We start from the raw sequence: 15,943 nt of genomic DNA on the forward strand, positions 1-15,943 counted from the left end.
AGGACCTGTGAGAAAACATTCTGCACGCTGTTGGGGGTTAAAGCGAGGGTTAAAGGGGAAGAATAAATATCTTCTTCCCTCTTTAACTGTTTAAATATGAAGTGAAAGCAGGTTGATCTGTGCAGCTTCAGGAAGCACAAGTTCAGCTTTACACACACCTTTCATCCGCCTGTTAACTTCCCCAGGTCTATTATGATCTGCAGGAGCGCCAGGGCCGAGAGTGCGGCCATGTATGGATGCGGTTTATAACCCCACAGGAAGAAGAAGTAGTAGGAAAAAAAAGAAGAAGGAATCCCTCCTCCTCTTCCTCCTCCTATTTCTCCTTCTCTTCTTCTCCTAGATGGGCCCCTGAGACAAAACTACAGAGCTCACGCTGAGATGCAGCAAGGACAAGCTTCGAACCGCAGGTTTTGTGCGACGTACTATGAATAATAACGACAACAGGGGCGCGCACACACACACACACACACACACACACACACACACACACACACACACAAACACATACGCACACACAAACACATACACAGACAAAGGAACAAGAACTTTGCAACTTTGAGAAAGAAGTGAGAGTGTAGAAAGTTCATCCAAAAAAATAAGTTCCTGATTGTTTAAAAGAAACGAGAGAAAAAAACAGAAAAGAGAAATGAGAGACCTTTACCTTCCTTAATATGTGCACAGGATTTCAGTTATACAGGCTGTGTGTGTGTGTGTGTGTGTGTGTGTGTGTGTGTGTGTGTGTGTGTGTGTGTATACGTGTGTGTGTACGTGTGTGTGATTCTTTATGACCACAGACGGTAATGTGGGTCTCTTTCTCTCTCTCTCTCTCTCTCTCTCTCTCTCTCTCTCTCTCTCTCTCTCTCTCTCTCTCTCTCTCTCTCTCTCTCTCTCTCTCTCTCTCTCTCTCTCTCTCTGTTGGTCTGTCTCTTCTCCTGGTTGCATTTTTAACCCTTTCAGTTCCACAATAATTCGACTGCATCCACCATCCATCACGCAACATCATATTATGTTTATAAAAGACTCATCTATGAGATTGTCCAAGGTGCAAGAGTCAAGGTTGTCAGATCTGAACAATAGAACCAAGCCATATTTATAGAAACAAGCTCTCAACATTTTGGTCACCACCACCAGATGTCTAAGAGATGAGAGATAAGAGAGACATGTGAGAAACAGAGGTAAGGCTAAGAATTTTATCTAACAGGAAAGCTGCAAACTGCTCAGAAGAAAACATCTCACTTCCAGTTAAGGGTCCAGATACGAAACCGCCGACTGACTTTCAGGTCCTCGATGAAGAAGAACTGAAAGGTTCCAAAATATGTTTTTTTTTTGTTATACACACATAGTGAGGTATACCAATTCTTAATGGGGTCAGTGTTAATAATTTATATTCAGTCTCATGAACTGGGTCATGTGTGGGCTTTCGAATGATATTTTTGCTACATCTGTGGTTTTGCTAAACGTTCCTGGCATCCAGAGCTTCGGTTAATAACCAGCATGGCTTTGCCTTGACTACTCGCCTTTTCACTTTCTAGACAAAATCATGCCATAAATGTACAGAAATGAACTCACCAACAGGAAACAAGTGCCCTCACGAAGAGGAAGTTCATGGTTGAAATTTGGGAAGTCCAAAATACCGCCTCGAACAACATGGAGCCGGTGTTCTACTTATGGTGAGAGCATGATTTATGCTCTTTCCAGAAACACTCTGAGCCCACACGATGAAGTTCTACACTCGCTTCCTCTGATGTCCGTTTCGCATCATGAGGCGTTCAAACGCCTCATGATGCAAATGTTAACTTTGAAAACCAACTCAAAGGCCAGACTGGGAATTTTAATTTCCATTTCATCACACGGGAACTAAAAATAACACAATGGCGCTGTTCTGGGGGAGAATAATCAGTGACGCAGCGATGTTTCGACGACTACAATGTTCTGTTTATTAAAAAACAATGTTTAGTCACGTTTAACAAAGTCGTCACTTCTGTTACTAAGAAACCACGACGCGCAAACAAGATCAAATAAACAAACACGGTTACAGCATTGTTTTCAATACTGACACTGGAGACTCCTTCCAAAAATATCCCTCCTTCACTCTAAACGACTCACTGTAAACGACTCCCTCTAAACAACTCCTTGTAAATGACTCCCTCTGAACAACTCCCTCTAAACAATTTAAATGACTCCCTTTAAACAACCCACGATAAACTACTCCCTCTAAATGACTGTCTAGACGACGCTCTTTACACGACTCACTCTAAACGATTTACTGTAAATGATCGCTTTCTGCTCTGTATGACCGCGGCATTCTTAAAAAGAAGCAAACACAAGTCCTAATCCGTGTGCAAAAATAATTATAGGGATAATAACAATGACATCATGAGGATGTAATTGTCACGTGACGTTATCGTGACTCCATATTGTTTGTTTGTTCCGTATAAAAAACAAGCCGAGCGTTTTACAAAAGTGTTAATCCCAATAAAGTGATCGCCATCTGTGATGAAGAATAATTATAATACAGAGAGCGAGAGAGAGAAAGAGTGAGAGAGAGACGGAAAAGAAACAAGAGGATAAAATGCACTTGCTTTTGACCCGAAACGATCCTGAAATGTCTCTGTTGCTGCTCTGCTTTAATGAAAGCCGCATGTCGACCTAAACTCTGACGATGCCAAAGAACACACGCATGCTGGATAAATCTCAGAGGGAAGAGTGAAGAGGAGAGGAGAGGAGAGGAGAGGAAAGGAGAGAGGAGAGGAGAGAGGAGAGGAGAGTAGAGAAAAGGAAAGGAGAGGAGAGAGGAGAGGAGAGAGGAGAGGAGAAGAGAGGAGAGGAGAAGGAAGAGGAGAGGAGAGGAGAGGAGAGGAGAGAGGAGAAGGGAGAGGAGAGGAGAGAGGAAAGAGGAAAGAGGAGAGTAGAGGAGAGAGGAGAGGAGAGGAGAGGAGAAGAGAGGGGAGAGGAGAGGAGAGGAGAGGAGAGGAGAGGAGAGGAGAGAGGAGAGGAGAGGAGAAGAGAGGGGAGAGGAGAGGAGAGGAGAGGAGAGGAGAGGAGAGGAGAGGAGAAGAGGGAAGAGGAGAGGAGAGGAGAGGAGAGAGGAGAGAGGAGAGGGGAGAGGGGAGAAGAGAGGAAAGGAGGATAACTCTTCTCCTCGTCAACCATTAGCCAGCACCCCGGAACAACTTCTCCACACGGAGTGCTCATTTAATTAAAACATGACTTAATTCTCACACCACAGTCAAGAGCTTGACCTTGTGTGAGTGTGTCAGGGGTGTAAAGTATTTGAGTAAATGTTGAGTATTAAAAATATCAGCAACTTTTACTCTCCACTCAACTACGTTTATGTTTTAATAGATGTACATTTTACTCTGCAATATTTTAATAGACGAAGAGTTTTACCTATTACAATTTGCATCGCTGTTGAAGACGTCATTTAACACTTAACCCAACCCACATCTTCTGCCTGTGAGCGACTCTTCAGCCTCAATTTTCCAAAAAGAGAGCAAAACAATTCCAAACACTTCGACTTTTGTTGAAGTTGAATAAAAAAAGTTGCCCCTGAGACTGAGAGCTGCATCAAATCACAATCAGCTCTGAATATTTCATCAAATTATTTTATTTGTCCATTTAATACTAATATTTATGCTACTTTCTCACCTTTCACAGTTAAAATACGAGTCAAATACTTTTATATGGGCATTTATATGGTCCTCATATAATTAGGTCCTCTTTACACCGCTGGTGTGTGTGTGTGTGTGTGTGTGTGTGTGTGTGTGTGTGTGTGTGTGTGTGTGTGTGTGTGTGTGAGAAAGAGAGAAAATTGTGATATTAGTCACGTTGCACGGTGTCATTTAGGCCATGAGTAAACTTTTCCGAATTGTAAATCGACCTACAATATCAGATTAATAATAATTACTATCAAAGTTATAGCAAATAATTTATAAAAATAAACAAAATAATTGTTACGCAAACATGGTATTATTTTTTTTATCATTTTCTTTCAATAGCAAGGTTGCCTTGCACATGAACAACAAATTCAACCTCATTATTCAATCATTTTTTGGAATTATTTGTATTTCACAATGATACTTTTCAAAAAGATATATATTTAACACAATATTAGCGATATTCAACAAAATCACTTGTAATATCTTTCGCATATTGTATTTATTTTGCTTATATTTGTGTAACGGTCTGTGCTTTATAATTCCTATTATTTAGTATTTAATTGTAATTTAAATAAAGCAAAAAAAAAAAAGTCAAACTTGAGAAAGAAAAAAACTATAAAATACACGTACATATAAAATTTGAAATACAAATTTTTTGTGTGATTAAAATGTCATAATATTTATGACTCAAAATCTTAAAAAGTGCTATTTTTATGGCAGAGAAGTTTTTTTTTAATAAACAGGGGGAAGTTGAAACTGAAAATAAGGAAACCAAGAAATAAAAAAATATCAAAAATATTATGCAAATATAATATTATTGTCTTGTATTATATTATGAACGATTCTTTATATTACATTTACATATAAAATATGTGAGTTTTGGGGAAAAAAAAAAAGAATGAGGTTATTAAAAGTGGGAGGAGTCAAAAAATAAGTGCCAAGCCGAGCAGCTGTGGAAGCTGGAGTGTGAATAAGGAGTTAAAACAAAAAGAAGCGTGGAACTGACTCGGCACACGGTCTCAAGCAGATGTTCACGTGAATCTCAGGAGAATCTCTCGTCCAAAGAAATGATTACTTTCACTTCATTTTTTCTTTAAAGAAAAAGTGAGCTAAAAAAAACCCAACTTGCTTCTCAACTACTAATAAGCAAAAACACTGTGCAGTAGCAACACAATAATCAGTGAAGGAGCACACGTTTATGACTTGTCACTTTTTTTTTTTTTTGTAAAGACTTAAAAACACGTTTATATCAAACACCAAAACATTTACAATTGACTTTTTCCTGTTTCACAACATTTTTTGTTCTTCCATGTAGAAGAATATCTGCACAATTCACAATAATTCACACAGTTCTGACTCTCCATGTGGCTCTGTAATTCTGTAACGTCCTCCTAATGCCAGTGTGTGTGTGTGTGTGTGTGTGCGTGTGTGTGTGTGTGTGTGTGTGTGTGTGTGTGTGTGTGTGTAGAGAAGACACACAGACTCACCGTGTCCAGCGTCCAGAAGATCAGCTTTCCTCTCCTGCCTTTTTCCTCTGATAGGTACAATGTCCAACCGGAAAAAAAAAGCTATCGTACACGCATAACACAACACACACACCCACAGTACACACCCGATACACGCAGACACACGCTGACACACACACACACACACGCACACACACGCAAACACACGCACACACACGCTCTTTCCCTATACACTGCACTTTCCCTTCCCTTCCCCTGTATTTCTCTTTCTGTTTGTTTTATTTTACAGTATGTGAGTAAGTGTGAGCTGAGTAATGCCGTATGTCAGGAGAGGAAGTGGGGCAAGAACACACACACACACACACACACACACACACACACACACACACACACACACACACACACACACACACACACACACACAGTTGAACAGCACCAGGCGTTGTGTTTCCTCCCTCACTGGAATCCATCCAAGCGTAGTGGTGAAGCGATATTGGAAAAATAGTTCGATATGCAATAAGCAAGTAAAATATCACAGATCTTTGATATATCTGGATATATGTCTTATTTCTTTTTCTTTTCTTCATTTTGTCCTTATAATCAACATTTTATGAATAGGACAAATCATTCTCTGATTATTACTTCCTCGAGGTCTGGCTCATTTTTACAATTTAGCTATAATGAACCCTTAAAGAAAGTACAAAAAAAGAAGAAACTCTACACTTGCTTAGTTGCTTAGTAGCTCCTGATTGCATTATCTCAAATGACTGTATAAGACTGTAGAAAGGACAATACTCTATAGTACTATAGAGTATTTTTTTAGAAATAAACTTGTTCTTCTGTACCTACGCTAGCCGTTGTTGTTGACTGATTAACTCGTTCCCGTTCACGTGAAAACGACTGCTTTGTGTGGTTATGAAATTACTTAAACAGCAATATCGGCGGAAAAGAAATAACGGTCTTTCACTCTGCGATCGTTGAATCCGCAAATTAAAAAAATGAGCAATTAATCTGTGGTTCATGTGTGTATCGAACCCTGAGGTACGTGACCTGTGATATGTTGCCCCCTACCTAGGGGTTCTAGTAATACCATTATTTCTAAGAAGCATGTTACTATGAGCAATCAATGCAACATTAATTGAGAATTTTACATTTGAATACCATTTAACCTAATTTATATACAGAAATAGGGATTTTGTTTAGACCCTTACTGACGATTTCCCTGTTAAAACCTGCCTGATAAAACATTTAAAAGTCCTAGAAAAAGTGCGAAATTCTCAAAAAGACATAAATATCGCAAATGTTCATCGGCAGTTGCTAGCTATCGCATCTTTGGTAACACTGATTTGCTTGTAATTGCATCGATATCACAATAAATGCTCACATCACAGCTAATTTATTCTAAGCCCCGCCCCCAAGACGCCCTATAAATCGATACACAACCAAATGAAAACGAACACAAAATGCGAATACAAAGGAACAAAGCTCATTAACTGAAAACAGTGAACGTGATTTGTGATTAAAAAAAAAAACGTCTTCAAGGATTAAAGCCAAACTAAAATAGCTAAAATATCCTGACCAAAATAGCAAGAAACAGTTTGCGCTAAATCTTTCAATATTGCAGCTCATTGTTATAATCACAATTAAAAAAATACATTAAATTAATCAAACTTGCTAGCTAACAGATTCTGTAGCTTGTAGCTGTTATTATATTATTTATATATTTTTTATTAATTAATTAATAATTAATTATATTTATTCTCTAACATAAGTGACTCATCTCCCAGCGTGTGAGAAAACCACACCTTCCTCACCAATCTGTAGCATCCCTTCTTTTCTTACCAAAAGTCTATATATGTGAGAACTGAGAAGACCGGTTGCTAGATTTTTGGGTGAGCTATGTTGTCCCATTTGTGTCTGATACAATATTGCTTAACAGTCCCGGGTCTTCTTTGTTGTATTTTTCTTTTCATGATGTGCCAACTCTTTTCAATTAGTGAAAGGTCTGGACAGAAGGCAGGCCAGTTCAGCATCCAAACTCTTATACTATGGAGCGATGCTGTTGTACTAGATGCAGAATGCAATTTAGCATTATCTCAGTGAAATATGCAAGGCCTTCCCTAAAAAACATGTCGTCTGGATAGAAGCATATTTTGCTAACTTTTAGCAATAATGATGCATTACCAGGTGTGCAAGCTGCCCACTCCATATGCACTACTGCCCTCCAATACCATCAGAGATGTGGGCTTTTTAAGTTATTGCTGATAAGAAGTCAGATGATCCTTTTCCTCTTTAGTCCGGAGGATGTGATACTGGATTTTAAATGAGCTTTGGTAATATATGGCTTCTTCTTTGTATGATAGAGTTTTAACATAAATATGTGGATGACACGGTGAACTGTGGTCAGAGACATTGAATTCTGCAGGAGTTTCTGAGCCCATGCAGTGATTTCCATTACAGAATCCTACCTGTTTTTAAGGCACTGCCACCTGAGGGCCCTAAGACATCAAATATGGTTTTTCCCCCGTGTCCCTTGTGTCCCACAGAGCTCTCTCCAGATCTTTTGATATTATGTACTGTAAATAATGGGATATCCAAAGTCTTTTTAATTTCATGTATGAGGAACATTATTCTGAAATTGTTCCACAATTTGTAGATACAGATTGTTGGATTTCTGCTCATCTTCACTCTGCCTCTCTGAGATACGCTTTTTATACCCAGTCGTGTTACTGATCTGTTGCCAATTAACCTAATTAGTTGCGAAATGATCCTCCAGCTGTTTCTTTGTAGTAACGCTTACTTTTACAACCTTTTGTTGCCCCTGTCCCAACTTTTTTGAGATGTGTTGCAACCACCAAATTCAAAATGTACTTGAATTTTTCCTTAAAATAGTCATTCCTGTCCTCAGTTTTAACGTTTGATATCTTTTGATATCTTCTCTGTTCGATTGCGAATAAATTATGGGTAGTACAACAGTTTTCAAGATAATACACAGCGTACATACAAATGGTATAACAGCTCTATAAAAATAAACCATTAAAATCTATGAATTTACAATTACAAACAGCTATAATTATATAGAGATAATAGAGAATGAATGGAGCAAAATGGCTTCATTACTGGCATTAAAAGTATTATGACGTATTATCAGCTTAGCAGGATGCGGTACTTTCCGGAAAGCGAAACCGCTCGGATACAGAAGGAAATGGCCCTTTTTCAAGCAGCACACAACCTCCACAACCCCCTCATCTGGTGTCTCAGTAACACGTAGCAAACCTCAACCAACAACACGGGACCTCAGGGATTCTCTCCGAATGCAGATTTCCACAAATCCTTACATTTCCTACATATAGCTTGGTCTCATCATGACCTTCTTTTTTGTGTTCTACATTTCTATTTGTAATGCTCCTGCATAAAATGTACATTTATGGCATTTTGGCAGAGCGTTAAAAGCTCTTATGGCCCTTATTCATAGCGACTTACAACTGAGCAGGGAAGAGTTAAGGGCCTCGCTCAAGGGCCCAAAAGTGGCAGCAGGATTTGAACCAGTGACTTTCTGAGCCAAAGTCCAATGTTTTAACCTCTGAGCTACCACATCCCTTACCACATAAAATGTAGGCATGGATGTTCCTGTTGATCCTGTTTTCTTTACTGTTAGGACACGCTGTTCTAAAATCCTTTTAGCTTTAATTTGTAACTTAAAAATTGTTTCAAGGCATCAAGATAACTAACTACCTATTACCAGCAATTAAAACATGGTAGGCGGAGGTAATAATCCTGTTAGAAATCCTGCTGATTAGCTTGTATTAACTACCAGCTAGCTAATACAAGCTAATCAGCAGGATTTCTAACAGGATTTGATCTTAAACAGAAAATTACATTATTTCAGAAATTATTAGTGTTTGTAATAAATATTTTATTAATTTACTTTTTTACAGAACATATTTCTAACAAAAATATATCTGTATCATGTATCTAAAGATAGCTGAATGAGCTAGCTGGTTGAAGTTAAGTCAGCTTAGGGTAGCATTAAGTTCATCCTATGCTAATTTCACCTTGGCTAAACAATTATTCCGTGCGTGCTAGCTAGCAATTGTGTTTACTGCACAAGTTTATTTGAATGTTCATGGTTCGATTTTACAGCACTTCTGATTTTTTGCTCGCAAAATGTCTTATTTCTCCAGTGACCGAATATTACCTCAGAATCAACAAGACATACCATGCTACATGCTTACTTTTGGCAGCTGGTTATAAAGGGGAAAAAAAGAACAGATCTTTTTACAGTTGCATTTATAACCCATTAAGATCAGATTGTGTTTCAGTGTCGGCTACAGCCTGCATTAAATAATAATAAAAAGATGTGGATTTATTCATGCTAGAATTATTATTAATCTGAAAAAGCGCCATATTGGCAGCTGGGCTACGATCCTTTAAGCTCTCGTGCTCTGTTCTCTGAGACATTACAGCAGTAAAATCTCGAGCGGTTTGGGTTATTACTGCTTTACACAGGGTGTTTTGGACAAGTTTACAGCCCCTTTGAACTTAGACTTCATTGGGTTCACAGATCCGGAATTTGTGCAGAAGAGCCCAAAATATAGAAATTTTTTACTTACAGATAAATTAAATAGGAAATGTGATTGCGAAAAGTATTCATGCTCCATTTCATGCATGCAAATTCTTTGCTCCCCTGAGAAGTCATAGCAATATAAGAAATCTCAATATTACTACACTTCTTCTTCTACATACCTAAAGCATCCTGAAGCCTGAGAAGCAATCAAAACAAGAAACAAGTCTGGGACAAAGTTCAGGCAAAAGATCCATCATTATTCGGTTCTACCAAACATATCCCAAATACTGAACGCATATCGAGCAGCATTAAATCAATTTCTAATGAAAAAGGAATGCAACAAAAATACTTGATAGAGTTATTTTGTAAGGGGCCATGCATAATGCGAAACACGACACTACCGCAACCATGCTTCAAAAATCCCATTGCCAGTTTAATCTATTATTCATGTTTACATACCTACAAAAGTCTACGGAAACAGGTCACACGACAGCACCTAAATTATTATATATCTAGACTGTAATATCAGAGCTTTTTTTTTCACAGACACCCTCAAAATTAAAAAGGTGGGAATGTGCGTTCTCAACAGGTGTGGACACAAAAGCATGGCTGAGCAGGTTGAGACGAGTGCGATTGTATGTTCCATGTAATAATAATAATAATAATAATAAAACGATTCTTCGATTCTGTGCCCAGAGCATTTAGTGAACAAGCTCAACAACACATTTCCCAATGTATCCATTCTGTGCTCCGTCTAGCAAACACAATGTCCTGAACAGTAACCTTTCTGCAAACATGAAATATAAACGTTATCCTAAAACATCTCATCAGGGCACTTTTTTTCCTAGTTCTAACTTTTCAGCCAGTAAAAACAAGCTACGGAAAACGTGAACACAACCCGGAGTGAGTCAGGTGGCCCAAAGCATGAGCCATCTGCTGTGCATTTCGCATCGAAGTCCTGATCTGGTGCTACAGAGAACCTCTGTATTCTGTGAGAGCTCAGACCCCGGGGTGTTCCCCTGTCTCCGATGTCCCACTCTTTTGACCCCCATTAACAATACAAAGTCTCATTTGTAGCTCTGATCCATGCTAATGTTGAGTAAATGACGGCTTGGATCTGCTGGGTTGCCAGATCAGCGTATTCCCTTTCAACCCTGCCTTGTTCCCTGTTGAGTGGGCGCTTGTGTAAGGGTCACTCGGGATCAGCCTCCTGGCGGGATCAAAACGAGGACTGACAGGGGGCTTGTTTGGCTCAGAGGAAGTATAATTAAAGTCTAGTTTTATTTACAAAAAATTAAGAAAACACCTTTTACAAAAAAAAAAAAAAAAATCATTATATTATCATTATATGGTAAATAAAGTAATATGGTAGTGCTTTGTAACAGTCGAACGTAAAGCTATAACATTCTGAAAATTTACATTTCCATTTTCTGAATCTTTGGCAACATTATGGCAGAAAAAAAGGATGATCAAAGCATAAATCAAAACACTACAGGAGCTAGCAGGTACCATGTAACTATAAATGTTTTGTGCTACAAATAATTAACACCATTTAACTGTAATTAAATAATTAGTGACACCAAACAAAACCCAATCGTGAGTGTTTTCTTCCTTACACATTGTTTATCCGCCTCTGTTGTTTTGATATCTAGCTCCTAAACCTTCAACGATATATTAATTGCTTGAATGCCGTTTCTTGCTTCACCAGACACTAAACTGACACTAAATTATTCCCGGCGTTATATTCAGGCCTGTATTAAATTCTCACTCTGCTTCTCGTGTACACCCCTATTGAATAACGTAATTAAATGATACACAAATAGATACGAACTCCCAGTAGTATAACGGTAGTGTATTGTTACATTTCAGAGCACTGAGTCATATCTATTTCTCAAAAAAGTAAAGGAAACGTCATTATTAAGCGTCAATAAACTCTCTCGCTGCCCCCTAGTGGTGAATGCAGTTGCATAAAATGTTTTCGGGATTAGTTCCAACACATTTTAGGATTTTATGTGTCACTCGTTCTCCTCCTTTCCTGCATTATAGGTTTTAAAAGCTGAACTCGGGACTCCTGAGTGCTTTTTTTGTTTGATCCTGCAAGTGTGTTTTGTCGTCTTGTTGAAGGCACATCTGCTGTGTGACCTGCGTTTCCTGAACTTTACACACATCGCTGGAGAAAATACGTCCGACAACACGTTATGCCTAAGCAAACAGTACTGGGGGTTAAAAGAATGTGTTTTTTCAAGACACACACATTTTTGTTTAACAAAGACTTATTGTGAGATCGGAGTGGACCACGATGCTTTCATTTTTAATTATGTCTTAACACTTTAATTGGGTGCTAATAATCAATAAAATGTGGTTAAACATTCAAAGTTTGTCTAAAATTAGTCATTAATGTTTAAAAAGGCTGTAAGACAGCCGACTTACATTATGTGCCATCAGCATTCAATAACAATTTGCTATCGTGACTACATTTTGAAGTCGGACTGTCATGACAGCTCATTTAAGTTGCTGACAGAAAATCGTTTTATGACATTTTTCCGGGTGAATGTGCGTTCAAATGTCATGACATTCCATTTGGCCCTGGTATGTTGAGGTCAAAGGGTCAATCGTAGGTTATCAGGGAAATCAGCAAAAACAGGCTTTAATTAAACAATGCTCTAATTTAAGGTCAATGAAAAAAAATACAGCACTCTGTGAAAATTATCCTCATCAAGTCATATTCACCCCAAACTATCGTCAAGTCATATTCACCCCAAACAATCCTCAAGTCATATTCACCCAAAAATATCCTCAAGTCATATTCACCCCAAACTATCCTCAAGTCATATTCACCCCAAACTATCCTCATCAAGTCATATCCACTCCAAACTATCCTCATCAAGTCATATCCACTCCAAACTATCCTCATCAAGTCATATTTACCCCAAACTATCCTCATCAAGTCATATTCACCCCAAACTATCCACATCAAGTCATATCCACTCCAAACTATCCTCATCAAGTCATATCCACTCCAAACTATCCTCATCAAGTCATATCCACTCCAAACTATCCTCATCAAGTCATATTTACCCCAAACTATCCTCATCAAGTCATATTCACCCCAAACTATCCACATCAAGTCATATCCACTCCAAACTATCCTCATCAAGTCAGCATCACCCCAAACTCTCCCTGTCAAGTCCAAGTCAACTGAAACTATCCCTATAAAGTCAATCACCCCAAACTAATCCCCATTAAGTCAAATTATCCCTATCAAGTGCAAGTCACCTCAAACTATCCCTAACATATTTAAATCACCCCAAACTATCCCTATCAATTCCAAGTCACCCCTAACTATCCCCACCAAGTCAAACTATCCCCATCAAGTGCAAGTCACCCCAAACTATTCCCATCAATTCCAAGTCATCCTTAAGTATTACTGTCAAACATCCCGAGCCTTTACTACTGAGTCAATGGCATCAACTATCTCCAAGTCACCGTATTATTTCTATGTTATCCAGTTCATCCCAAACCTTCTCTCTTGGTTTGGAAGAGTCCTCCAAATAATCCTTTCCAATTTGCTTTAAGGTCATTTGAGACAAACTCTACTCTCTCTATCCAACATTTTCTTAGGAAAATTCTCTGCCAGCACAAATTAAAAGAAAATGCCAGAACTACTGAGAATAGATGCCACAAGCTACCAATTTCTTGCCTATGAGTGTAACATTAGCTAAAAGTGTGAGATTCTAGCCAGATTGGGTTTGTTGATTCCCAGCCTGGAGCAGCTGCTCAACTAGGCGAGACAGCCAAGCTGCTATTCACGTCTTGGACCAATTTGCTGACAGTTCCCATTCCTCAGGAAGTTGTAAGGAACTTGATACTACCTGAGAACAAGGCACCATTCCTTCCTGGCAACGGTCAATAAAAAGAAACACACACCTTTATCGGCACAGTAGTGTTATAGTGCTCTGAACTGAACAGTTTAATCGGAATTTTACTTGAACACAACATTTGGTTTTTAAGTGAGGAATTGAACGTTTTGGAAGAGTTTGAATAAACGGCAGTCCCACAGCCTCACATACCGGTCATGTTTGCACAAGGTGGACCTCCATGGTCAGTGGGTCAAATGCATTTTGATGGCTTTTCCCTCTAAATCTAATCTTTACTTGTGTTCTCGGTTTCACAACCTGCTACAGCGACATAATTCATTACACGCTTACGTGAACCGTGAAGCCCGACGTGAATTAAAGTAAATAAGAAAAATTATAGTGTACTCCACAATAATGGCCAGTCTTCTCAAATCACATATAATGTGCTTTTTGAAAGGCCAATTAAAACACTTGGCGAATCTTAAACTAAACTAAAGGAGCTGTTAAATTTTAATGCTGACATAAAACACATTATGACCTCGGTTGTAGTAATCTGATGGCGATTAAGCTAATAGTGCATGACATTAATACACCTTACATTAGAGGGCATAGCTGTTTCCTATTCAGTACAAGTGTCTCCTTGCAAAAAATTGACAAAACAGCTTAATCCTAAATTCTGTTTCCATGCTGGAGTGACTAATTGGTCAAGGACCCACAGAGCTGGAGCCTTCCTTCCCTAAAAACAATAACAGGATCCCACCACCAGATGCACAGAGTACACCAACCCCCCCACAACCTCCAGACCCGACCCCTCCTTCCTCCAAACTTTTTGGTCAAAAGATCCAGTTACCACCGCCTCTCCCTCACACCACTCCCTCTTTCCAAACACAAAACAGGAGAAAAATGAATCGCCATCATGAGCCCGGGGCTGATCCCTGATCTTATCGCATGCTGCACCTTCTCTCATCTTCCATGTGGTTCTTATCTTTAGGCAGGAGGGCACCTGAATTGGAAAGGGAGTATCAAAGGTGCTGAGGAGGCTCGATTAATCTTCCTGTGAGATGAGAATTCGCTCCGACGCTCTTGGAGAGAGACGTTCTTCATAATAGAGCCTTCATCTGATTAGAAATCATTTACATGCACATAAAAACAGAGTTAGCGTGGCTTGCTCACTTGCCATTAATAAAGTATGCTAATGAAATGGGCAATCTTCCAAGACCAGGCCTCAGGGCGCTCTAGGAAAAGACAAAACAGCTTGTTTAAGATGATATAAGAATGCTGAAGCTTAATCCTGTGACTAAATGGCTGAATTGAAGGGCAAGTATTTACTTCGTCAACATTTAATAACATCTTTTTTCCCCAGCTTCAGTACAAAACACTGTCGGCATGTATGCAAAAGATTCAGTCATGAAAGAGCATGATCTTCCCCAGATCTCCCATTACATCAGTGATAATTGTACTACATGTGATTAAACCTGTAAATGTTTTGCTTTGTTTTGTTTGAGTTATGTGTTGCCCCTGCCAATGTCAATATAAACTGGAGAGCAAAAATATTCTGTTTAATGAGGTGGTATTTTCTTCTTATTCGCTGATAAGAACACCTTATTGTTTACCCATCTTGTACCAGAACACCAATTCATATGGTCCTCAATACAGAAAAAAAAAAATATTTAGCAGATTTACTATTGGGAAATGCATGTGGGAAACTGGTGAATTTGAATCAGGTTAGTTAGGAAACACTCCTTGCTAGTTTAGCAGGTTTCTGAGCTTTTAGATTACACTAAATTACCTTTCACATAATACATATTGCACACTAGATTACTTTTCACTCACTATAATTACAAATCTCTCACTAGATTACTTTTCACTCGCTAGGTTACCTTTTACTCACTGGATTACCTTTCACACACTAGACTACCTCACTCACCAGATTCACACACTAGATCACATGCCACTCACTAGGTAACCTAGTAACCCTTTATTTCTTGGATTACCTTTCATTCATTTACATTTTGCTCACTCGATTACAAATTATTCACTAGATTCCCTTTCACTCACTAGATAACATATATACTAGATTGCATATTACTCATTGGATTACCTTTTAACACACTAGATTACCTTTTACTTACTCGATTACACATTACCTACTGTATTACTTTTTACACACTAGATCACATATAACCTTTCATACATTAGATCACATCGCTCACTAGATTACCTTTCACTCAATTGATTTCATATTAATCAGTGGATTACTTTTCACTCACTAGATTACTTATCACACACTATATCACGGATTACTTAACAGATTACTTTCAGACACTAGATCACATCGCTCACTAGATAACCTTTTACTCACTTGATTACATATTAATCAATTGATTACCTTTC

The 15,943-nt window shown here is 38.5% G+C and overlaps 1 protein-coding gene across 1 annotated transcript in view; it reads right to left on the minus strand.

Annotated features, from left to right (window-relative positions):
* Positions 1 to 15,943, minus strand: part of septin12 (septin 12) — a gene marked incomplete at its 3' end in the record, with an annotated part of 66,219 nt that overhangs the window by 27,789 nt on the left and 22,487 nt on the right. The gene's annotated exons all lie outside the window — the stretch shown is intronic.

Source organism: Silurus aristotelis (genome assembly GCF_946808225.1).
Source record: "Silurus aristotelis genome assembly, chromosome: 17".
Lineage (NCBI taxonomy): Eukaryota > Metazoa > Chordata > Actinopteri > Siluriformes > Siluridae > Silurus > Silurus aristotelis.